This window comes from Macaca nemestrina, chromosome 6, assembly GCF_043159975.1.
Source record: "Macaca nemestrina isolate mMacNem1 chromosome 6, mMacNem.hap1, whole genome shotgun sequence".
Classification (NCBI taxonomy): domain Eukaryota; kingdom Metazoa; phylum Chordata; class Mammalia; order Primates; family Cercopithecidae; genus Macaca; species Macaca nemestrina.
This window is the reverse complement of record NC_092130.1, coordinates 117,956,230-117,982,152: the sequence shown is the minus strand read 5'-3', so window position 1 is coordinate 117,982,152 and position 25,923 is coordinate 117,956,230. Positions and strand designations below refer to the sequence as shown.

At 39.3% G+C, this 25,923-nt stretch overlaps 1 pseudogene; it reads right to left on the bottom strand.

Annotated features, from left to right (window-relative positions):
- Positions 1 to 5,376: 5,376 nt before the first annotated feature.
- Positions 5,377 to 7,018, bottom strand: LOC139363610 (syncytin-1-like; annotated as a pseudogene).
- Positions 7,019 to 25,923: the final 18,905 nt, after the last annotated feature.

Sequence of the window (25,923 nt, the reverse complement as noted above, 5' to 3'; positions counted from 1 at the left end):
CTGTGTATTAGTCCTGGATCTCCAGAGAAATAGAACCAACAGGATGTGCGTGCGTGTGTGTGTGTGTGTGTGGTGTGTGTGTGTGCATGTGCGTGCAAGCATGCATACATAGACATTTATTATAAGAAATTGACTGACACCATTATGGAAGCTGAGAAGTTCCAAAATCTACAGTTGGCAAGCTGGAGACCCAGGAGAGCTGATTGATAAGTTCTAGTCTGAAAACTGGCAGGCTCAAGACCCAGGAAGAGCTGACGTTTCAGTCTGAGTCTGAAGGGCAGAAAAAAACAATGCTTCAGCTAAGCATTCAGGTAGGAGGAATTCCCCCCTACCCATGGGGAAACTTTTTTTTACTCAGTTTTATTGTTTAATTCAGGCCTTCACCTGACTGGATGAGGCCTGTGACTTTCCGGCTTCTTCAGCTTCATTCCTGGCATTATGTGGCTCATGGATCATTCTTCCATCTTCAGAGCCATCACGATAGCATCTTCAAATTCTCTCTGCTTTGTTATCACATTCTCTGCTCTTCTGTCTCTGTGTCAATTCTCCCTCCATCTCCTTCTTATGAAAACACTTGTGATTATAGTTACAGTCCACCTGATATCCAGGGTAGTGTTCCCATCTCAATATCCTTAATTCAATCACATCTGCAAATTTCATTTTGTCATATAAGGTAACAGTCAGAGGTTCCAGGGATTAGGACCTGGGTATCTTTGAGGGGCCATTATTTAGCCTGCCACATAGTCTAACTTTGTTTTAGTTTTATCCTTGCTCTACCTTCCCATCCCCTGAAAATGGTGATGTTGATATTGCTGCAGAAGAAATAGATGAGAACATGATTCACATCTGATTTCATAGACTCTCCTGTTTCATTATATTTTTCAGCTTGGAGAATTACAATTGTTCTCTACTCGAGAATATTTGGTCATGATATAAATATTTATTGAAAGCCTATCATAGTGCTAGGAATTTAGCAAAACAGACACACACTCTACCGAACCTTAAGGGGCATATAGGAGAGAAACACAATAAAATAATCATGCAAACGTAGGGCTATGAAAGATAATGGCAGACAACTTTGAGCATGTAGAGTAGGTGCTTTATATTCCAACATAATGTTTTGTATATAATGGGGCTGTTGTTACATTGGGGAGATATTATATCTGTCCCCTTCCCCCCAGGGATGTGGCAGAAATTCTTCATAATTGTGCTTAAATTTATATGGGAGTAGGAAACCCACATTGGTATGTAGGAACAGGGTTGTTACTGGTGAAAGAAATTCTACAAGGGCCCTATCTAAACAGAAATCAAGCAGGGGGAGCACAACTCCTCCAAACAAGGAAATATTTCCACTGAGAAAATATTTTGATGGAACAATTTATTGCATTTTCTTAGAAACTTTGAGCAGAGGATGAGGTTGTTTTCTGTTGCTTTATATATGATGAATTTAAGTTTAAGGAACGGTCCATGCTGGGCCTATGATTAGCATCAAAGTGAATTGGAATTTATGCCTTAGGAGTAATGCTATCAGGGAGAGAAATGATACTTTTAAGCCATTTTTCTAAGATTGCCTCAAGAAATGAAAATGCTACCTTCATGTATCATTGCTACAGGTACCCAGTGAAACAGAGCTTTGTTATTTATCTGTCTCCTTCTAAAATCTGGGATAATGGTCTAAAAAGGATTGCTAGATCAAAGCAGACCTACACTGCTGCTATGCCTTACTGAACAAAATTACTTTCAGACCACAGTAATTTCACACTGGGGGCAAGGGAAGTAATCTGTTCCACTTTTTAAAATGAATGCTTTCCCTCTAGTGCTCCAAAAGTGCTCATTTAGAGTGTCTTTGACATAACACCTGTTGTGATTAGTGAAAATCCTTCAGATATTTGAAGGTAGTTATGTCCTCATCAAGCCTTATCTTTTGCATTAAGCCTTATCTTTTAAATAACTCTTATTTCAGCTAGCTGTTCTGAGTACCTACTGTGTACCAAGCTATAGGTTAAGGCCAGGTGTTGGCTCAGAAAGATGGTGTGATAATAAGGATATAATAGGAATTGTGGAGCCCCAACAGATGGATGAACCACATACTCTTAAGTGGATCAAAGAAGTCTTCACAGAGGAGATGATGCTGGGGCTGGGTTTTGAAGGATGAGTAGGAGTCTATGGAAGGAAACAGATGAAGGGCACTTTAGGTAACAAGAAGAGCATGGAGAGTAACACAGCATGGTGTCCAAACCATGCATGGGGAAAAACAGGTGTTTTTTTTTTTTTTTTTTTTTCTCTTGAGGTCATTCTTCAAATAGTAATGGCTTTTCAACGATTTATATGTTAGTGTGATGGTAATGAGGCTTTGATGAAGAGACATTAGGGAAATTAGAGAAAAAAGTAAAACTAGTAGGTTTGTAGAGAAAAAGTAAAATTAGGTGTGTTAGTTCTGTGTGACAAGAAGCAGATGTCAAGATGTGATTAGATATGCAAGAAATTTCATGGAGGAGGAAGTAGGAGGTGGAGGGAGCCTTCAGACCATGATGCAGCTCTTCCGTCTGTCAAAGAGAGGAGAAGGAAGGCATATTGGGCAGGAAGAATCCCACACTGCAGCACAGTTCCGAGAAAGTTTTGGCCAGGCCGATGGGAAGATGTCAAGCCAAAGTTGCCCTTAGATGAGTCCTGCCACCTTTGGGAACAAGTCTGCCTCAGTATCCTCACCTTGTTTGGGCTGGGAGCAGCCAGAGATTGTGGCCTCATATAAAGGAAGTGGTGAATTTGAAGGAACAGCAGCAGGAGTTGCCGTCATTCTATCCCCTGCAGAAGGAGGTCTGAATGGCATACTTTCATGGCTGCAGAGGAAGGTAACTCCTACAAGCGGTGGTACAGGTCTTACCTATTTGGCCTGCACTTTGACCTCCATACTTACTTCTTTGACAGTAGGACTGATTTACAGTTCCAATCATATCCACAGGAAGTGCAAAGAATTAGGTATGTTTGGAATGTAGAGTACAGAGTGGAGCAACAAGAAGTGAGGTTGGTCATGAGAAAAAGGTTCAGATAGTGGAGGGCATCAGAGTTTATGCTAGGGAGTTTGGACTTGATCTTATAGACAATGGGGTTTAAAGCAGAAGAACAACGTTATATGTGACTTTTGAGAAAATTGCTTATAGTGAGGAAGGTAGATTGAAGTGATGCAACACTGAAACAAAGACCACTTGGGAGGCTTTTGCAATTCTCCAAGTAATGGATACTGAAAGCCAAATAAGTCAAGGTGGAAGGAGAGAAAAGAATGGACTTGTCATAGAAATTGATAGGATTGAGACTGGGTGTTGTGGCTCCCACCTGTAATTCTAGCACTTTGGGAGGCTGAGGTGGGAGGGCTGCTTGAGGCCAAGAGTGCAAAACCAACCTGGTCAAGGTAGCAAGACCCTATCTCTAAAAGAAAGAAAAATGATAGGAGTGAGAGATCAATAGTCAATAGTGGGATGGGTGGTGGTGAAGGGTGATATCTAGGTTTCTAACCTGGGGGGCAGGGATGATAGATAGTGTCAGTAATGAATATGGTACAATACATATTGGAAGAGAAACACACGGAGTAGGGGTGAATAGTAAGTTAAATTTTGGACATGTTGAATTACGTGTCCTATGCTTCCTCATATGATTTCTAGACCCTTTGTGATACTGGTTGTTTTCTGGAGACACTTCAATGCACATCTCAAATGTGTTGTGGATCACAGTAAATCCAGTCCTGGGTGTGATCAAAGCTCAGGAGAATGACAGCTACATTTCTTTTAATTCAACCTAAGCCTCCATTAGCCTTTTGGCAGCAGGCTCATGCTGTGGGCTTATTTTGAGCTCGCCATCCACTCAAGCCCTGAGGTCTTTTTCACATGAACTGTTTCTAAGGCAATTTTTTACTCTGTATATTTCCAGTTGATTTTTTAAAAATCTTAGGTGTAATACTTTTCATTTGCTCCATTAAATTTTATCTTGTGAGTTTGGATACATTATTACAGCCTATCAAAAATTATTCTAAAATGTTGATTCTCTTAGTCTTTTTATTTGTGATACCTTTAAGCTTTGTGATATCTTTGTCTTTGAAAAACATATTTTATCATAATCACTGAAAGAAACAGAACAGAACTACTTGAGAGCATCACATCACTCAAGCCCTTCTTGACAGACATCTATCTACCAGCTACCTCTTTTGGGGAACATTTTTTTCAACTAACAAAATTTATTCATCATGATTTTAAGAATATTAAGACAGACATTTCCAATGTGTTGTTGAATTCACATGGCCTGTGTCTCCAGAATTTCCCTGATTTGTCATTTTAGTGACCTTATCAGAAGGCATGATTTGTCCTTAAGGAGCCTGGGCTGGTCCTCAATACTTATCACTTTCTTTTCTGAGTTCATAAACTCTGTTTAGACATGACTTGCTGTGGTTTGATGCCAGACTCATGAGGATATCATTTTCATAATCTTCTTTAATCTGTTTTTGAAAATAAGAACTGTGACCTTTTCAAGTCTATTGACCCTAATCCCAGTCTTATGCACTTTTCCCTGCTGCCAGTGTCTTAGCTATTGTATCTGCAGGTTCATCTGCAACTCAGCATAATATAGTAATGAAAGGTTGACTAATCTTCCTGGGCAGAAATCCTTGCTGTGAAACTTCTAGCAGCTGATATTTACCCCTCTGAACTCCTAATCCTTACCTGTGAAATGTGGCTAATAATAATGCCTATCAAATAAGTTGTGAAGATTTATTGAGTTAATCTGGGCAAAGGATTTAGAATAGTGCCTCTCATGTAGTAGACACTCAGTAGATTTAATTATATTATTGCTCTAGAATGTTATTTGGGTGGGTCTGATGTCCTGCTTTCTTAACTATTTCCTCAATCTGTCATCTCTGCAATTCCTTATTAAGCCTATTAAGCATGGTGATTCTCTTCTTTAGAGTTTGAAGACTGTTCTTTTGATAAAGAAGATAGAGTTTTTATTTTTATTTTTTATTTTATTTTTTTGCAGTTGCAAGATTTAATAGAGTGAAGACAGAGCTCCCATACAAAGAGAGGGGACCCAAAGAGGGCAGCCATTGCCAGCTCAAATGCCTGGGTTTATATCCTGATCATTGTCTCTCCCGCTGTGCTCTCAGGCAATGGATGGTCTTTACCTCCTGTTTTTGCCTAATTAGCATTTTAGTGAGCTCTCTTTACTATCTGATTGGTCCGGTGTGAGCTAAGTTGCAAGCCCCATGTTTAAAGGTGGAAGCAGTCACCTTCTCAGCTAGGCTTAGGGATTCGTAGTTGGCCTAGGGAATCCAGCTAGTCCTGTCTCTCATTCCCCACTCTCAACAGAAAAACCCAAGTGCTGTTGGGGAGGTTGGCTGATGACCGCTCTAACTGCTTCCTGCTGAATTGGGGCGTAGTAGGGGTTGTGCAGCTGAGATTTCCTTGGGAGGGGTGCCTTCGATGTCATTAACATCGGAGCATGGGCTAGCAGGCCAGTCTAGGGGTCCACGGTAGATCTTGGTCATGGACTCCATCTGGGGCACCATTTGAAGAACCATTTGTAGTTTTACAGCTTTGATTCTGGAGGAGACAAACTTAACAAGGAGTTAAAGATACAGGATCCAAAGAGGAGTAGCAATATTATAGCTGCTAGAGGTCCTAAGAAGGGGAGAATCCAGGGCATCCATTGGCTGAGGAGGCTCCAGTGTCCAGTGTTTTGAAACTCCTCTGCTCTGTGTTGTATTCAATCTAGAATTTCTTTAACTTTCTCAGCGATGAATCTGGATTGATTAACATAATAACAGCCTTCTTCCCCTAAAAATAAATAGGTTCCCCCTATTTTGGTGATTAGCAAGTCTAAAGCTCTTCAATTTTGAAGAACTACTGCTGCTAAGGAGCTAAGTTGATCTTGCAAGGTGACTAGGGAGTTGGTGACCCATTCCATGTCACCATTTAGTTCTTGAGACAGTTTGTAGTAGAACTGAGTAGAGGTTGTGATACTGCCAATGCCAGTACCTAGTCTGCCTAGCACTCCTGCTCTGATAACAAAAGGAAGAATGGGTACTCTTTTGTTGTGGGGGTTAGGTACGACATAACTGTATAAATCTTGTTCAGTGTAGATGGTCATAGGGGGCACTAAGAATGAGAGGAAGCACATAGAGTCTGAAGAGCCATTCACACAATGATAGGCTGAGGTACCACAGACAAAAAATATTCCTGCGGGTAGGCAGACTGTTCGTGTGGGAGGGGTTACCCACCTGATGCACTGGGAGTTGATTGTGTCTATAGTATTGCTAAATTGGACACAGGTGAGGTTTGAGGTACGGGTTACTTTCAGATTGGAAACGAGGTCCTACTAAAATGGAAGTGGTATTTATTTCTGTGCTGAAGTTGTTCCATTGTTTGGGTACAGGGATTGAAATGTATGGTCTGAAGTGCAGGGGGAGGCACATCCAACAGTTAGTAGGGTTTTGGGCCGAGACCTCATGGAGCCCAGTGAGGGTGGTATTAAATAGGCTTACCAGGCGAGAATGGGTATGGAGGGTTTCATGTAGTTCTGAGAGATCGAGTCCTTTGTACGGGGTAGGGGTGCTATGTACCCAGGTCAGTTGGGAGATTACTTCCTTTAAGTATTTTTGTCTTGCCTGATCTTGAACTCCACCCCCATCAGACATACCGGTATGGGTGAAGTAAGTCCAACAGATAGTGGTTCCCAGTCCTCCAGGACAACTAGGATTAATCATTTTCCCTGTCCAATAATGAGTATTTGCATGCATGCAAAGAGTGGCAGAGTTATAGCAGTTGCAGGGCATATGGGTGTGGGCAGTGGAGGTGGGGGTTCCCTTAGATACACTCCTATATGATGGGGCATCATTATTTCCAGGAAGCCACATTCTCCATAGAAACTCTTGGTAAGTGGAGCTACTGGTCGTACAGCGGCATGGAGGGGGTGCAGTAAGAGTGAAAGGAGGTAACAGAACAGTAAAGGGAAAAATATGATAAGGGAGGGCCATGGGGATTTCTGATTTTAGTTACTTTCCTCAAGTTGTCTGACAGCCACAAGTCTCCTTTAGCAGTGAGTATGCCATTCACATCATGAGATGTCCACACAGTAAGATCTCTTCCCTGTATTGTTTTAACTGCTTCAGATACTAAGACTGCTACTGCCGCCACTACCCATAAACAATGAGGCCAACCCGTTGCCTCTCCATCAGTTTCCTTACTCAGGTATGCCACGGGTTGCAAGCTCATCCTATGGGCCTGTGTAAGGACTCCTAGAGCTATTCCTGTTTTTTTCTGTGACATATAAAGAAAAGTCTTGCCTTGTTGACAAGCTTAACACTGGGGCTTGGGTTGGGGCCTTCTTTAGGGCCTGGAAAGCTGCTTCTGCTTTAGGTGTTCATCTTACAGCTGGGTATTGGCTTTCTGAGTTGCCTTAATTGGTGTATGTAATGGTCTGGCTACTTCGTTGTATCTGAGAATCCGTATTCGGCAGAAACCTGTTATGTCAAGGAACCCTCTTAGTTGCTTTAGGGTTTTGGGATGAGGATAAGCCAGTATAGGCTGGATAAATTCCTCACTGAGGGCCCTGGTGCCTTTGGATAATTTTAGCCCTAAGCATTTAACCTGCTGTGAGCAGAGCTGAGCTTTTGGTTTGAAAACCTTGTAGCCACAGGTAGCAAGGAAATTTAAGAGTGCTTGGGTAGCTCGATGGCACAAGGTTTCTGAATGGGTGGGTAAAATTGAATCATCTACGTACCGAAGGACAAGAGTGTCCAGGGATGAGAACTGGCTCAAGTCTTGGGCTAATGCCTGGCCAAATAGATGGGGGCCATCCCTGAACCCTTGGGGTAAAACAGTCCAGGTGAGTTGAGACGTTGGGTTTTAACTGTGGAGTTATATCAGTTGAAGGTGGGTAAATTTTATTCAAATAACTTGGTCTTCTTCTGGCTTCTATGGTACAGAATAATTTATCAATCTATTTTCTTTCATTAGAATGGCCTAGTACTTGAATATGTTTGGGAATTAAACTAATTCCTTTAGTTTTTTGTCTCTTCTAAACTTGGCTTGTTTGCAAATGGAAGGCATCACTCCTCTGGGAGACATTACCTGGTGGCGAGGAGCACCGTTAAATATTTGGGAGTGTCAGTTCCCACATCTATAAAAGGAGGGCACTGGCAGATGATCTCTAGGGTCCCTTCCAGTAGGAACATTTTAGGATGCAGTGATTCTGCAGATGGGTTGTCATTCCACATTCCTCTAGGTCTAGCCACAAGGGTGCTAATTCTAGATTTCCCAAGGAGAAAAATATCAAGGCTTGAGGGGCAGGAAGTTCCATCAGAGGGCCTAGGAGACTTCTCATATTAAGGAGTGCTTACCAATTTGCTCTCATCTCTCAGCATCTATGCTAAGTATAGTGTCAGGAATCCTGTGATTTCTTCTTAAAACTGAGCTGAAACAATTCACTGACTCCATGGGAAAAACATTATCAGTATTGGAAACCCATTTCTGCATCCCAGATCTCTGTAAACCATCCACTTTAAGCAAGACTCCTTCCATTCTGTGACTAAACAAATGACTTTCTCCACGTATCAGAAAGTCAAGGTTCCTATGCACAGCCTTGTGGAAGGGATAAGCTTGCCAAAGAAAAACCTGAACTGGAGAGCAGTTATAGCAGAAAAAGCATATTTGATTCAGGACTACTATAATAGGAGAAAAGAGGCCTCAGTATAGAACTGGGCCCAATTCCAAATATGGAGTGTGCAAGTCAGGATGAATAGCCAAGGAGCAGGGTGGGTGTCAGTGGATAGAAAACTACTAAGAGAAAACCTCGAGGATTCTGGCTAAATGTACTTGACAGGATTCTTGCTGAAGGCAGGCCAGGGTCATCAGATACCAAGTGGGGAAGATGAAGAATTTGGTCAGGTGTTGTGGCTAATCATATATAGAAGGTGGAGGTTCTCTCTAAACTGATTTAGCAAGATTTTTGCTAAAACTGGGCTCTTGAGAATGTGCCCAAGGATGGGGCCTAGTCAAAAAAGGCAGCTCAAAAGAGTCTGACTAGAATTTGGTCAAGGGGAGCATCTTATCAGGCTCTGGAAGACTCCTTTGTCTCAAGATAGTTCTTGGGAGTTTTCCTGTTTCCATTCCTTTTCGTTGCATTCTACACAGGGCTTACAGAATCTGACCGTGGAGGTAAGCTGGCTAGGGGAGTTTCTTTAATTGATGTAGCATTTGTGAGACGAGATGAAAAGGATTTTTCTGGACGAGGGGGAGACATTTTCTCTTACCTCCTTTTCCCCGGATGACCTTGTGTTGCTGCTTTGAACAAACCCTCGGGAGAAATCCTTGGAAAAATGAGACTATTAAATCTAAACTTAACTACAAAGATTTAAGGCACCACAAGGGACGTTAGAGGAAACCTTACTGAGACTGTTAACATTTCATGTTTCCTTTTTTCACTTGCAGACTTGATTTAAAGGAAGAAATCCGATACCTCTTTCTTCTGGAGAAACAAAGATGTGGTCTTTTTCCTTTTGTCTCTTCCTGAGATTTACTCAAGAGGCCGATGAGAGGCTGAAAGTAACCAGCACACCAACAATTTGTTCAGCTAAATGGGCAGTTCGATTTTCTCATCTGCACACTCTACTGCATGGGACCCCTTGCCCTAAACCCCCAGCTAGGTGTGTTATTGGTGCTCATTCAGAACCCAGACAGCAGCTCCTTCTGATGCTGCTTTTTGTAGTGGAAATCACAAAACTCTTTGAAATGTATTGTTGCAGCCAAACCTCTCTGCTTAGGGGAATCCTGCAGATACCTTTTTATTCTTTCTCTTTCGTTCTCCAGAGGCTATCACCATGGCAGTCTCAGCTCAAAGTGGGTTTTTGTCATTTCTGTGCTTGGATGGGAGCCAGCGATTGCCTATGAAACCTCTGAACTACAAAGGTTTACCCAGCTGGTGAAACTCATTCCTAGGAAATTTGAAAATGATCTCTCATTTCACAGCAACTGAAAACAACGTTTACATTTTTTTTTTTAAGTAATTGCTGCCATTTCTGGTTTTAATTCAAATGGAAAGAGGATTTCTCTCTGAGGGATTTCATTAGAAAGAGAAGGAACAGCTCCTCCTTCCAAACCTCACCCTGTTAATTTCCAGTTCCTTAAAATTCAGAGAACTCTGGCTTATTGTGTCCTTGTTTGGTCTCAGAATCTGGGTGGTAAAAGACAGGCTGGTTTACTGTTGAAGAGGATGGGAGGGTTAGGGAGCTTGAGAGGCACATCCCTTAGTTCTCGACCAAAGCCTTCTGAAGAGTGACTGCTTCTCACTCAGTTTTTATTTTTAAGTCTAAATGGATGAATGCGTGGAGTGAACCTTTCCATTTGTTCTAAGAATTGATTCATAAAGCACCACTAACTAGCTCATTTTTTTCCTAACTTGTCTGCCTGGAAAGTACTGATCTAAGTCTGCTCTTCTTATTTTCCTTAGCCCATAAAAAATGTCAAATGAGATGGATGCATAGCTATGATTTCATTTCCATTATGCATTCATTAGTGTTGAGTTATGATGGAAATCTGGGGCTTATTTATTTTAGAGTCTATTACAGATCGTATCTTACCCTCTGCTCCCCACCTCATAGTAATCTCAGTGGATCTCTGTATAGTACATGTCAGTGGGCTGTGTACTCCAGTGACCCAGAGGAAATCACTTACATAGATGTCATTGTGGATAGTTTGATAAAGATGTCTAAAATGCAAATATCTAGGCAAAAAAAAGCAAGAGCAAACCAAATAAATGAAAAAAACAAAAACAAAACAAACAATCCAGAGAACCATAAACTATTAATGTACATTGTACTTAAGCAAAAGACTGTGTTCTAGTTTTAGATTTACTTTGGCCTTCTTTTAATCCCTAATTCTGCTTCCTTTACCAAAGTTATTTACTTTACCAAAGCTATTCTCAGACTTTCAGATAATACCTGGTCGTTGGATTTTATAGACTATTCCTGAATATGCTTTCCAAGGAATGTCTTTAAATAGAAGACAGGTGTTATGTAGTTGACACCTATGGAACTGGGCTGTATTAGGCAGCAGCTTTGTGTGACTCTAAGTGTGGTGTACCCATCAGGACGGGGACTCCAAAGGTGGAAGCTCTCACCAGATTCAGATGGTCCTCAATAAACTCTGGACCTCAGAGAGACACCAGCTTTATTGAAAAGTTAATGTAAATTCATTTTTATGCATTAAAGAGATATATGATATGATTTGGATATTTGTCCCCTACAAATTTCATGTTGAAATATGATCCCCAGTGTTGGAGATGAGGCCATGTGGGAGGTGTTTGGGTCAAGCGGGCAGATCCCTCAGGAAGGACTTGGTGCCTTTCCTGTAGTAATAACTGAGTTCTTGCTTTATTAGTTCACAAAAGAGCTGGTTGTTTCAAGACAGCCTGGAACCTCCTCTCCCCTTCTCTCTTTTTCCCCTCTCTTACTATGTGACACACCTGCTTCTCCTTCACCCTCCACCATGAGTGGATGCTTCCTGAGGCCTCATGAGAAGGAGATGCTGGCACTATGCTGTCTGTGCAGCCTGCAGAACAGCAAGCCAGATAAGCCTCTTTTCTTTATAAATTACCCAGTCTCAGGTTTTCCTTTACAGAAATGCAAAATAGACTAATACAATATATTTATATGTGTATTTATGTAAATACAATATATATATATTTTAAAATGGACATTTAATCTCCCCATACAGCAAATTTAAATCCTAATATATGAGTATGATTTAAAGCCATTGGTTTTCATACCATGTACCACCATGTCCAACTGAGCGGCTTTATGGGCTGAGGGAGACCTGAGAAGGTGGACTTCGTGACACTTTTCCGTATTAGATTAGACCCTCTTTTGTCTGTTTATACTGGGCCTGTAAATGAGGTTTGGTTGGAAGAGTTCTTTAGCTCAACTTTTAAAAACCACTGATGTAAAAGGTCATTCTGGCATGAACCACCAATCTCTTCTACCTAGGATATTGATGAAAGCCTTCTTGCTAGAATGGTGAGTGTTAAGAGTACTCTTTTGGTTCTGGTTCTGATACTGGTCCTGATTCTCTTCTTGTGTTGCCCTCTCTATTGCTAACTGCCCCTTGTGATAGCACAATTCTCTACACTTCAGAAACTTCTCTAATAACTGAAGGAGAAACTGGATGTTTTCTAAAATGTTTTCCAAAGCCACAGTTTTCCTTTATGCAAAAAGTCTGTAATAGAAATAGACTGTCATCAAACAACAAATCTGGGGTAATGATTTAATTTGAATTTTTAGTTTGTAGCTTTCTGTTTGCTTTCTGGCATCCTAGTCTTTTGTTAAGACTATCTTTACATTGAATTACATTCCCTTTCTGAATATAAAAATACTAAATGGCAATTCTAGAAATGTTGGACAATATAGAATATCATAATAGACCATTCTTAGAATTTATTTTGATGTTATCTTTTTGTCTTCTTGATGTTATCTTTGACTCTGAAAGTCTTTGCTTTCACTTTCTGAATTTACTTTTCAAATTCCCTCTCTTGATTGTTGTTTAAATGACATTATTTTTCCTACATAATTGGATAAACAGAGTTTCCTTTTCCCCTGAAGTTTTAGGTCAGGATCAGAGATGAAGTTCTCATCCTCAAGTTGATCCTTCAGTGGGCTCTGGTTTAAACTCTTTCTTTCACTATCTGCTATTAACCTCTTCAGTATTTTGGTTCCAGTCAAGGAAATGACTTTTCTTTTTCATCCTCACCCATTCCTCATCCTGTGATCCAGTGTGCCCTCTTTCTGACTATTTTGATTTGCGTCTCATCTTTCGTTTGACAAATTATATAACTCTCACTCTCTAAATCTCTTTTAAGAGTTTCTTTTTTTTCCATTAGAAGTAGTACTGAAAAGTTCCCTTTTCCTTTCTAATTTAATTTATGGCTTTTATATCATATACTTTACTGCCCAAATGTTTAGTGATTCATTAATACCAACCAACCAGACAACCAACCAACCAACCAAACAAATAAATCAATGGTTGACAGTAAGTGACAACAAGATTTATGACAGAGTTGAGACTAGAGACTCAAAGACCCAAATTCCGGTTCTGTGATCTTTCTTCAAATGATGGTGCCTCTCACTACTCGCCTAATGAAAAACTAATAAGATCCTAGAGTAACATTTAGATTAATCTTGCATAGCATGTAGTGCTCACTTAAGGGCATTCAGATAGAGCATTAGGAATTCATTTTGGAAGAGGATTAGAACAGGGTGATCAGAACGAAGAGTAGACTGCCTTGTTCCTCTTAAAATGTACTTTCTTCTTTTTTTTTTTTTTTTTGAGACGGAGTCTCGCTCTGTCGCCCAGGCTGGAGTGCAGTGGCCGGATCTCAGCTCACTGCAAGCTCCGCCTCCCGGGTTCACGCCATTCTCCTGTCTCAGCCTCCCGAGTAGCTGGGACTACAGGTGCCCGCCACCTCGCCCGGCTAGTTTTTTGTATTTTTTAGTAGAGACGGGGTTTCACCGTGTTAGCCAGGATAGTCTCGATCTCCTGACCTCGTGATCCACCCGTCTCGGCCTCCCAAAGTGCTGGGATTACAGGCTTGAGCCACCGCGCCCGGCCAAAATGTACTTTCTTCATGTGAGTATTTGCCAGACTTTGGGAAGATAAAAACAATACAGTATTTTCAACTCTTTTCCCCTTTTTTTGCCATCTTTTCACTGGGGACTTCCCTAATCCCTCCATTTAAAACAGAAACCTACCATCACCCTCGCACTCCCTATCTTCCTTCCAGACATTAGTTTTTCTACAGCACCTTTTACATTTTGACATACTTGCTTGTTTGTTTGCTCATTGTTGGATCTTCTCGCCTCCCACCACCTCCCCTACCTGAATATAACTACATAAGGTGGGAATATTTGTCTGTCTGTTCACTGCTATATCTTACTCCTGGCTCCACTCCTCCTTTCCTTCCAATACTGGCTAGGATATAGTTGATACTCCATGAGGATTTCATGGAGAAAAATCAACAAATGAATTGGTTAAGCCTCAGAACCCAAACCAAGCAGGGTAATCTCCCCCACCATTTAACAGATGGAGGAATCAGTTTACCTCGAGCTTATGGTACTTGGTGAAGGTCTCAGGATTTAGAGTCTCCTTTTCATCCTGTAAGCAACTAAATTTTGCAACTGATGAAAAAATGCCGTAATACATACAATTAATGAAAACGTTGTGGAATTCATGTTACAACTCTGACTATAAACTAAACACCAATTCCAGATGTTTGATGAAAACACTTCTTATGACTCCAGTCTATGCAAATTTGGTTAGATCCCTTAGTCAAATGACAACCATGAACAAATGGAACACATACCCTCTGCATTAGAGCAGTGTCTGACAGCTGTCTCAGACCGAAAGAGTCTGTCAGCACTTACCTTGGTCTGTTCATTTTAGAGACCCTCAGCAGCATCTGTAACCCAGAACTTGGCAAACAAAGTAAACTTGGAGACTGATTTGATTTCATCCCAGCTGGTTGAAGCTCCATTATCCACTAAGTCTGTTTAATGTGGTTGTTATTGTCCCTTTGCCCCATGTCTATAGTCTGGCTGTAGTTTGGGTACAGACTGTTACTATTAATAACATAGTGGGTTTATTATTTTCATCTAGAACCATTTTTTAAAATCACAATAGGGATTTGCTTTTGTCCTGAAATGTGAGGACAGATCTCTACACCAGCCATCCAGGGCTGGCTTTTCTACTTACACTGATGAAGATATCTGGTGACCTCTATTTTATCCTCCTACTTTATTACTGGTTTGACTTGTGCTCTAGTTTCAATTGTACTGTGTTAGTTTAAAAGTAGTTTGGTAAATCAAAAGTGCTAGAGAAGAAAAAAAGCAACAAGTAAACTTTGATATTGTTAGTAATGAAACCTCTTTGCTTTTTCCATGGAAGTAAAGAAGGATGTGAAATCGTCTGATTATATATGATAGTATTTGTGATTATTTCATCTAGGTGGGGAAACCTGGTAGTGTTCCCTGTGTTAAACTAAGAATGGTCAAGAGAAAGAGGTTATGAGGACTCTTGCTATTATGCAAATTTCCAAGAAGCAGAGGAATAGATAAGTTTAGCCCTGAAAGTAATTTGCAAAAATAATAAGACCTACTAAAATGATGCTAGATCAAATAATGGTATGAACCCCTTTTTTTTGGTCCTTTGCCAACATTAGTGTACACACAGACACAAGCTGGCACATGGCTCCTATGCCCAAATGTTCACAAAATCCCCATTAGTACATGTTTCCTGAGTACAGTTTCATTTCTCTCTATTAGAAGCAAGTGAACGCTGAGAGCCTGTGGTCATACCTGGAGGGAAATGTCCTGAACTACGAGTTAGAGATCTCAGCTTTTGGTCCTGCCCTCTGTAGACTCACAGTGTGAGCCAACTGATTCTTTTTAGCTTATTATTGTTATTGCAGTTGATGTTCTCTGCTGTACCAACCTCATAGAGTTCTAGGAGACTTCAATGAGATAGTAGGTGTCGAAACAGAATTATAGAGTATTGTGCAAATAAAAATAAAGGATTGTTTTGAGGATCGCATTGTGGTTTGCTCAATGCAGGATTGTAAGGAGAGGAAGTTAGTCCTAATTGTAGGTATTCAGGGCAGTGTCTGGGAATCCTCACCATCACCCGTTTTTCGTATCTTTGAGGAGGGAGCACGCAGTGCAAAACAATTGCCAAATGGGAAATGAGATATGACTTTTTAAATATTTAATAAACATCCGAAAACCTCATTGTAAAAATATCGAACTGGAAAACTACTTAGGCTCCAGGCCTAAGTGAGGCTTCCTATTTTATTGCTCTTGAATCGAAAAGCCCCACAGTCATGGGCAGAGGAGATGGAAGAGAAGGAGTGATGGATGTGGAGAGAGATGGAAAGAGAGAGTGAGAGTGAGCTACTTGGTTGTGGCTGAGGGAAAGAGGGGAGCCCTGGAGACTGGCCTTGGCTGGCATGCTGTATGGAAGCTGGAAGAACATGCCAGGGCTCCTGCTTTCAGGGCACAATCACTCCCTGTGTCAAGCCGATCTAAGTCTTGGACTCAGATGATGAAATGGACAATTTCTGCTCCACCGGAGTTGGAGGCAGGGGGTAGCATGTGAAGGGGTGGGCAGAGAATGAAAGGGGGGCAAGGGAGCAGAAGTTCCCTCTTTAGCTGCTCCTGCTCAGGAAAGAATATATGTGCCACCCCAATTGAACAGTGAGAACACATGGACACAAGGTGGGGAACATCACACACTGGGGCCTGTCGGGGGCTGGGGGAGAGATAGCATTAGGAGAAATACTTGATGTAAATGATGAGTTGATGGGTGCAGCAAACCAACATGGCACATATATACCTATATAACAAACCTGCACGTTGGGTACATGTACCTTAGAACTTAAAGTATATATATATATATAAAAGTCGCTTAACTGAAAAGACTCCGTGCAGAAATAAAATGACAAGAGTTTAGAAAAACAAACAAACAAACAAACAAAAACCAGAATATATGTGCCACCCCAAAGGGGCATGAGAGGGAAGAGATAAGGAGCAGTGCCAATGGTAAGGGGCTCTTTCCTATAGGGCTCCAGAGGAGTTACTGATTTATGACCTCAAATAAATCTCTTTGCCAGGAGTTTTGTACCTGGTCAGTTCTGTAACTCTAGCCAATCTGAGAAGAAAGTCTAAAAAGAAGGTGGAGATGTATATGTGTTTCTAGTGTAGGAGAGTGTATTTTCCTTCTGTTTCCTAAGTGACAAAGAAGCGAAATCTTGCTGGTGGTTACTTAGCAATTATGTTTGTTACTTTGTGTTTTTAAAAATAAATGAGCTGCATTGCAGAAACTCCAGTAAGCACACTTAGGATGTTTCTAAGACAGCAAAGGTTTTTCTCAACACCCATGATTTAATACAATGCAAATGTTTAGTTTTTTTTTTTCTTTTTCTTTTTCTATGTTCTCGGAGATAAGATTAAGAAATGAGACTGGAGACAAGAGGGAATCTTAAGAACGGAAAGATTATATGTTTCAGTTTTATTCATTTAAAGTTGACTAATAATGGGTAATACAAACATTTATATACAAGGAAGGAATAGAAATGACTATATTCTATCAGTGAATTCTTAATTTGTGCTTTATTTTCACTTTTAATAAGTTAAACATTCTAAATATCTCCTGGTCAGTAATTTAATTTTTTAAAACAAAATATGATGAGGTGAAAACAGGAAACTTTCTGCATTCTATAGTAAATTCTCTTAAATGAATGAACTAGTGAAAAAGTTTCTAATAAAATGACATTGATTAATTTCGCAATATTGAGTCCAAATGTCCTGTTGGGTTTCATGACTTTTCAGCTTATTCTATCCCTTTACTCATTTAGTGAGTTATACAGAAAAACTTCCAACTCCTGAAGTGATGGTAGATGACACAAAAAGATTTAGACCAGCATCTTCTGAGAAAAATACACATTCCGGAGCCCTAAAATGACATTTTACCAATCTTTTAAAAAGTAACAGACTTAACAAATAGCTTCTTCTCCTATAAAGGTTGGGCACATGGCTACTATTTATTAACAGTGGCTTTGGCTCACAGATCTTCGTTTGTTTAGAATTTTGGGTGAGGCTTTGCACACAGTAGGTGCTCAATGAAACAAGAGCCATTCATCAGTTTATGATACTAGCTTGCAGCCCCTCCCCTTCTTTCACTTGACTGCACTTTTTCAGTGGAGTAAGTGACACTAAAACTACTGCTACCACCTGCTGCTTGGTAAAATCTCTATCATCCTCCTATTCTTCCAGTCTTCTAAAGTAGATGTGAATTTAGGTTCTAAGAGGTTAATGGGAAGAATGTCATAGGGTGTATTGTTTATGTAGTAACAACAGAATGAATTAAAAGTTTAAAGCTTTAATCAGTGTGTGTGGGGGGGTGGGGAGTCGGGTCAATATCTTGACAATTGGTAGTGTTTTGATAATTTAAACAGTTTCATTTTTCTCTTGAACTAATTATTCTGGTGTCATATCGATTCCATTACCTTTTCAATAGTATGTTATTAGCCTTTTATTTGAGAATTCATCATGTTCTTATTGTGTTCTTGACTACATATACTGTTAGTTCTTTAATTTTTTTTTCTTTTTCTTTTTGCAGGAGACCATGAAATGATTCCAGTATGTTTGCTTAATTGTTGGGTATTCCTGTGACAAAGAAGGCACTAATCAGCCAGCCGGAATGCACTGACCACCACTGCAGGGTTTCAGTCATATGAGACATCTGGGTGATAGAGAGAATTGTGGGGAATGGCTATCACTGATGAGCCTGTATCTTCTAAGTGATCTGGGGACTAAGGCTTATTTTTCTCCAGGCTCGTCTTAGGAAGAATTTGTAGTCTATTTGGAATAGATAAGGCTTATACATATAAAAGTAACTGATACTCAATTATATGTAATGATGTTAGTTGGGGATAAGGCTACGCTGTTTTATGTAGTGACTCAAAAATGCGATTATTCAAACAAGATTGGAGCTTGTTTCTCTCCAGGAATGAATGGTCCCACACTCGGGGGCAGCTAGGCTGCTGGGATCCAGGTTCCTTTACCTGTTGCTCTGTTATGGTTGAAGCTGGCTTATCCCAACCTCATTCACATTTCAGCCCACACAGGTAGGCAGAAAAGGGGTGAAAGTGGAGCAAGAGCAATGCCTTTTCTTTTTTCTTTCTTTTTTTTTTTGTCAGTATTATTGTGGTATAATTTACAGAAAATAAAATACCTCTATTTTAAGTGTATGCTTTAATGGGTTTTGGCAGATTGCTTACACCCATTGAACCACCACCCTAATCAAGATGATGGCATTTCCATCATCCCTAAACATTCCCTCATGCCCTTTGCAGTGAATGCCATCTACTCTTGGCCTAAGGTGGCTACTGATTTGATATCTATCACTACAGATTATTTTTGCCTGTTCTAGAATTTCACATAAATGGAATTATATGGCAAGTGCTTTCAGACTGGGTGATATAAGTCAGGTGCCTAAGTTGTGAATTTAAACAGACACTCACACTAAATTTTATGCTAGTGCTGACTCTACAATGCACCTTGTGCCATGCTCCACTGTATCTTGTTTCTTTTGCCCTGTGTATCATTTTTGAGATTATTTTATTTTGTTATGTGAATCAGTGTTTCATCCTTTTTTGTTGATGTGTAGTAGTCTATGTCACAAATTCACTACAATTTTTTTATACATTTGTCTGCTGATGGACATTGTTTCCGGTTTTGGGCTTTTATGAACATAGCTGTCACAAACAGATGTGTACAAGTACTTTAGTGAACATATATTTTCATTTCTCTTGGGTAAATACTTAGGAATGGAATTGCTGGAGCACATGGTAAGTGTGTCTTGGTAACCTCAGGAGACCGCTGAACTATTTTTGCAAGTGGATATAATACTTGATAGTCTCATTAGCAATGTATGAAAATTCTAGTTGCTTTACAGCCTCACCAACACTAGTTATTATCAACGTGTTTAACTAGCTATTCTAGTAACTATGTAGTGATATCCATTGTAGTTTTTTCCTTTTTTGTCCCCGTACCCTAAGCTCCTATCCATTGTAACTTTAATTTGCATTACCCTGATGACTAATAATGTTAAGCATCATTATATATGATTATAAGCTATTGTAGATTTTTTGTAAAATATTTGTTAAAATTTTTTGAGTATTAGAAAAAGTAGGTTGTCTTATTATTATTGAGAAGAATTCTTTTAATATTGTGATTCATGCTTTATATGACCTAAGAAATCTTTGCAAACCTCAAAGTGTCAAAAGGTATTCCTTTATGTTTTCTTCTGAAAACATCATAATTTTGGCTTTAATATTTAGATCAGTGTTCCATTTTGAGTTAATTTTTATGCATGTTGAGAGATAAGGGTTAAAGAGCATTTTTCCCCCCTTGTAGATATCCAGTTGTTCTAGAACAATTTGTTGAAAAGACTCTCTTTTCCCCCATTGAATTATGCTGGCTCTTTCTTAAAATAAATTTTCCATGTATGCCTGGGTCTGTGTCTGTTCCAATGGTCTGTATGCCCACCTTTATACCAATACCACACTATCTTGAATACTGTAGGATTATTATCATTCTTGAAACAGGTAGTATACGTCTCAAATTTCATTCTTTATCAAAATTATTTTGACTTCTCTAGATCCTCTGTATTCCCATATGACTTTTAGGATCAGCTTGTCAGTTTTCAGAAAAAAATGCCAGAATTTATATTTCGATTTGGTTAAATGTACAGGTCAATTGGCAGACAATTGACTCTACAATAGTAGACATCTTAACAATAGCATGTCTTTTATTCCATGAACGTAGTGCTTATTACAATCTGTAATTTTTCTCAGCAATGTTCTGTAGTTTTCAATTTACACATCTTTGTTAAGTTTTGCTTTATGTACTTCATGTTTTTGCTGTTATTTTAAATGCATTGTTGTATATGTTTTCAGTAGTTTTTTTGTTCACATATAGAAAGGTAATAATTGTGCATATACTTTGCATTCTGTGACCTTGCTAAATTTATTTATTAATTCTAATAGCTATTAAAATATCATTTTAAGACTTTTCTGTATACATAATTATGTCATTGGTGAATAAAGATAGTTTACTTCTTTCTTTTGAATCTATATGCCTCTACTTCTTTTTCTTGCTTTATTACAGTGGTTAGAACCTCCAGTGAAATGTTGGGTAGAAGTGGTAAAAATATTCTTCTTGCTCATTCCCAATCCTAGGGGAAAGCATTCAGTCTTTTATCCTTTGCATGATGTTATCTGTAGGTCTTTCATACAATCAATTTATAAAGTTGAAGAACTCTTAGTTTGCTGAGAGTGTTTATCACAAATGGTTGTTGAATTTTAAAAATGCCTTTTAGCCATTATTAAGATAATTATATGAATTTTCCTTTTTATTCTGTTAATGCTGTAAATTACAATGATTAATATTCAAATGCTGTATTCCTGGGATATACCACCCAGCCCCTAGTCATGATATAGTATCCATTTTACATATTATGGGATTCAATTTGCTAACATTTTATAAACAATGTTTTTTTATATGCTCACAAGGGCTATTATTCTATAGTTTTCTTTTCTTGTAATGTCTTTTTGGTATCAGGGTTATGCTGTCCTCATAAGGTAAATTGTGGCACATTTCTTAAAGCAATTTTGAAAGCTAGTATTATTTGTTCCATAAATATTTTATAGAATTTTATCAGTGAAGCTATCTGGGCCTAAAATTTTCTTTATGGATAGTTAAAAATTTTTATTATAAATTTATTTTTAAATATAGAAGAGGGCTATTTATAGATTCTTTTTCTTCTTGTGACTGCTTTGGTAGTTTATGTCTTTTGAGAAATTAGTTCATTTCATCCAACTAGTTAAATTTATTGCTCACAATATTCCCTTTTAGTATTTGTAGTATCTGTTGTCATGTCTCTCATTTCTAATACTGGTAATTTATGTTCCTCTCTCTCTTTTAAAATCTTTTATAACTGTAGCTAGAATTTTATAACATTTATTGACATTTTCCAAGGGCCTGCTTTTGATTTTATTCATTGTTTGCATGTTGTATGATGCATTTATTTCTGCTTTTTCATTATTCTTTCTTTTTGCATAATTTGGATTTATCTGCTCTTCCTTTTCTAGCTTTTTAGAATGATAGGCCATGGTTTTTTTTTTTTTTTTTTTTTTTTTTTTTTTTAGAATTTTCTAGTTTTCTAATATATGCATTTAAAGCTATAATTTTTCCTCTAAGCATCACTTCAGCTGTATCCTATAAACTCTGATATATTGAATTTTATTTTATTCAGTTCAACATAATTTCTAATCTCTCTGTATTAGTCATGGTTCTCTAGCAGTGCAGAACTAATAGGATAGATAGATGTATGTATAAAGGGGAGCTTATTAAGTAGTACTGACTCACATGATCACAAGGTGAGGTCCCACAGTAGGCCGTCTGTGCTGAGGAGCAACGAAGCCAGTACGAGTCCCAAAGCTGAAGAACTTGGAGTCCAGTGTTTGAGGGAAGGAAGTATCCAGCATGGGAGAAAGATGTAGGCCAGAAGACTAAAGCAGTCTAGTCTTTCCACATTCTTCTGCCTGCTTTTGTTTTGGGCGCGCTGGCAGCTGATTAGATTGTGCCCACCCAGTTTGAGGGTGGGTCTGCCTTTCCCAGCCCACTGACTCAAATGTTGCTATCCTTTGGCAACACCCTCACAGACACACCCAAGAACGATACTTTGCATCCTTCAATCCAATCAATTGACTTTTGATTTATTCATGAATTATTTAGATATATGTTGTTTAATTTCCAAATACTTGAGGATTTTTCCAGATATCTTTTTTTTTTTTATTAATTTCTTCATTAATTCTCTTGTGGTCAGAGAATATATTCTATATGTCAATCTTTTAAATTTATTAAAATATGCTTTATAGCCAAACTATAAGTGTTCTATCTTGCTGAATGTTTCATCAGCATACAAGTTGAATATGTGTTTGGCTCCTATTGGATCTAGTGTTTTGTAAATACCAAATAGGTCAAATTGGCTTATAGCTTTTTTAAAAAAAGTGTTCTTGTGTCTTTATTGATTTTATCTCTACTTGTTCTATCAATTAACTAGAATTAAAATTTCCAAAATTGTTTAGATACTGTGTTTTTATAGGATGTGAAGAAATTGTATAATTGATTTCTGCTCACATTCATGGCAAAATTTAGGTTACATGCTCATATAGAAGCTAGGAGATACAGTCTTTAGCTGGGAGCCATGTGCTTAGCTAAAAATCAAAAGATGCTATTACTTAAAGGAAGAAGAGAATGATAGAAACTGGCAGAAAATTTACAGTATCTGTCACAATAATTAAATAGTAAGCTACTTGGGACAGACTATAAATTATGTAGGAGTTCAGAGGAAGGCATCTTCAGTGCGGGATGAAGTTTTTGGGTGGGGGAGCTTTAATGCTAAGTAGGACTTACACGCATAGATTTGATGACGGTCATTCTCCATATAGAGAGCAGTAGGAGAGTGACAATGGTAGAACTGAGCACAAAAATGTGTGTGGTATACAGTAAGGGAGAGATTAAGGGGGACCACACAGTGAATTAATATTAGAAGTTACTAGGAAATAAGGTTGGGTAGGCACGTTGGAGGATCGAATTAGGTAGGGCCTTAAGTAGCCTGATAATGGAGTTTAGATTTATTTCAGCAAGCAGAAATTTAGGTTCTTGAGCAGGGAGATGATATAATGGAAGCAGTGCTTAAGGCTGATTTGTTGACTGCTGCATGTCTTGAGGTAGGAGAGACCAGCTGGTGCAGCCATCCAGATGTGAGGTGATGAGGTATCAGTGTGAAATAAGAGAAAGCAACAATATTGCTTTTTTCTGTGCTGGATATATTGATATGTGCATTCACTACTACTCCCACTATTGCTCCCAGAGCAAGTCACATGGGTTAGTGAGGTCTAATTAGTGGGCAGTTTAAGATCTCAGTATCTTAGTCTTCCTAACAGTAGTGTTTGAAAGTACTGAGTCCCTATTTCGGGTGAGACAAAGCTGTTTTAGAATCACAGTTGAACAAACACAGCAGGAAGCTTTTTGTGACTCAAAGACCAGTTCATGGGCTGGGCGCGGTGGCTCAAGCCTGTAATCCCAGCACTATGGGAGGCCGAGACGGGCGGATCACGAGGTCAGGAGATCGAGACCATCCTGGCTAACCCGGTGAAACCCCGTCTCTACTAAAAAAAATATAAATACAAAAAACTAGCCGGGCGAGGTGGCGGGCGCCTGTAGTCCCAGCTACTCCGGAGGCTGAGGCAGGAGAATGGCGTAAACCCGGGAGGCGGAGCTTGCAGTGAGCTGAGATCTGGCCACTGCACTCCAGCCTGGGCAACACAGCGAGACTCCGTCTCAAAAAAAAAAAAAAAAAAAAAAAAAAAAAAAGACCAGTTCATCTCCAACCATCAGGCTTTAAAAAAAAAAAAAACAAAAACTCATAAAAATGCTGCCAGTTGCATCAGAACAATGAATAAACCCACAGGAACAAAAAACAAGTTGTCCGCCCCACCTTTGAGTGGTAATCCCCTATTGTCTCCTGGGGAACTCAGTGTCATGTTTCCTTTCATGTGGGACAGCTCCCAATTGCTGCAGCTCTGCAGGCTTTCCAACCTTCTCTCCACTGGGGCTCTCCATGCAGTGGTTGTGTCTATGCTTACTATTCCATATTGGGGTTATTATGAAAAATAAGGGCAATGTGAGATTGCTAATAACTATATCATGGATGAATCACAACCATTTGAGAGTTCACATCTAATTAGTTCGTAAGGGAGGGCATGGTCTCAATTAGGTTAGGAATGAGGTAGGAGGGGTGGAAGAAAGAGAAAGCCTCTCCTTGATCTATGGCTTCTGGGTGGGATTGAAACCCACAGCTCTCTCTGGACATGCAAACTGAAGTCAAAACTCCCCGCATGAGTCATGTGTGGGCTGCTTATTTTGTTTCCCAGAGCTTAATTTCAAGGCTGTATTTCCTTCCCTCACCTTTCTTCCCTCTTCCTTCAACAGTTAGAAAACTTGAGTATATAGTGGATACAGAAGGAAGGAAGGAAAAAAGGAAGGAAAGAAGAAGAGAAAGGAGGAAGGATATTCTTCCATCATGAAGAAAGTTGCAAAAGAGATATACCATGGGCAAAAGAAGCCAAAAAGATCAAAGACGTATGCCCATTTGACTCCACTTGTATTTCCTTTTCTTGCTCCTAAGATTATTCTAACCCCGGGTAGAAATCACATAATTAGGTTGTATCTTATTTCTTTCTCAACTCTTAACCTAGCAAAACCCATGACATTAGTTTACTGGTGCAGCTCCTGAGGCTGGGTAAAGTTGTCATGGAAAGCGACATGACTCTAGCATTCCATTTTTGACCCTGGTCTTGATGCAGAAGTGTCTCTTTCATATGTCTGCTGTTTGGTCATTATGAGGTTTGCTATGATATGGACCTTCCCTTAGATGACTGCTCGTGTGACCAAAATCAGCTTTTATGAGCAATCATTAAGAGTAGTAAGCTAATGAGAATCGCACATTTGGTTAAACAAGTTTTGCTTAGTTTTCAGGAATCTATTTTATAGACACAAAGACGTTCCCTTAAATACCATGTGGCTCTGATTAGCTGGCTTTTGGTTAACCCAAACATGCAGTTAAACAAATGTGATCCATCTTGCCCTGCAGCCCTGAGGCCAGCTCCCCCAAACTCTGGGTTTAGCAGTATATCTGCAGACTCAGGGAGCTTGGGTAATGTTGAGTTAATTTATACGTAGATGGATTACTGCAGATGACCTCCTAGTACTGTGGTTGCTAAAGGAGAATCTACATATTGATCAAGAATCAAATATATGAGCATCTTCCCAAATCTGCAAATTATGCCTGTGAACAAAGCCTTGTGATTTTATTAAGTTGGTGGGATAAAACCTGTCTAAAAGTGATTGAGAGAAATTGCTATATATTTATTTTTCCTAGTGAAGTAGACTAGGGTGACTGAAAAATCATAAAACTGTCTTTGTGATAGTGCTTAGTGTAGCAATTTTTGGGAGGATGGTAATACTCTTCTCAAATTCTACATTATTGTCTTCTGGTGAATGCTTTCCCTTTTCTTATTCAGCCATGATAGAGGCAGTGGTCAAGCCCCAGGTTCTACCTACCAAAACTCCCCTTAGAAGTTCAAAATATGCCTGGTGGCCACAAAAGGACACTTCTGTAAATGTTGTGGAAGTTGGGAGAGCTGAGAGAAGGTGTTGTGGTTTATTACAGTGAGTTGAAAAGAGTGAGATCCCAGGGGTGAGTTTGG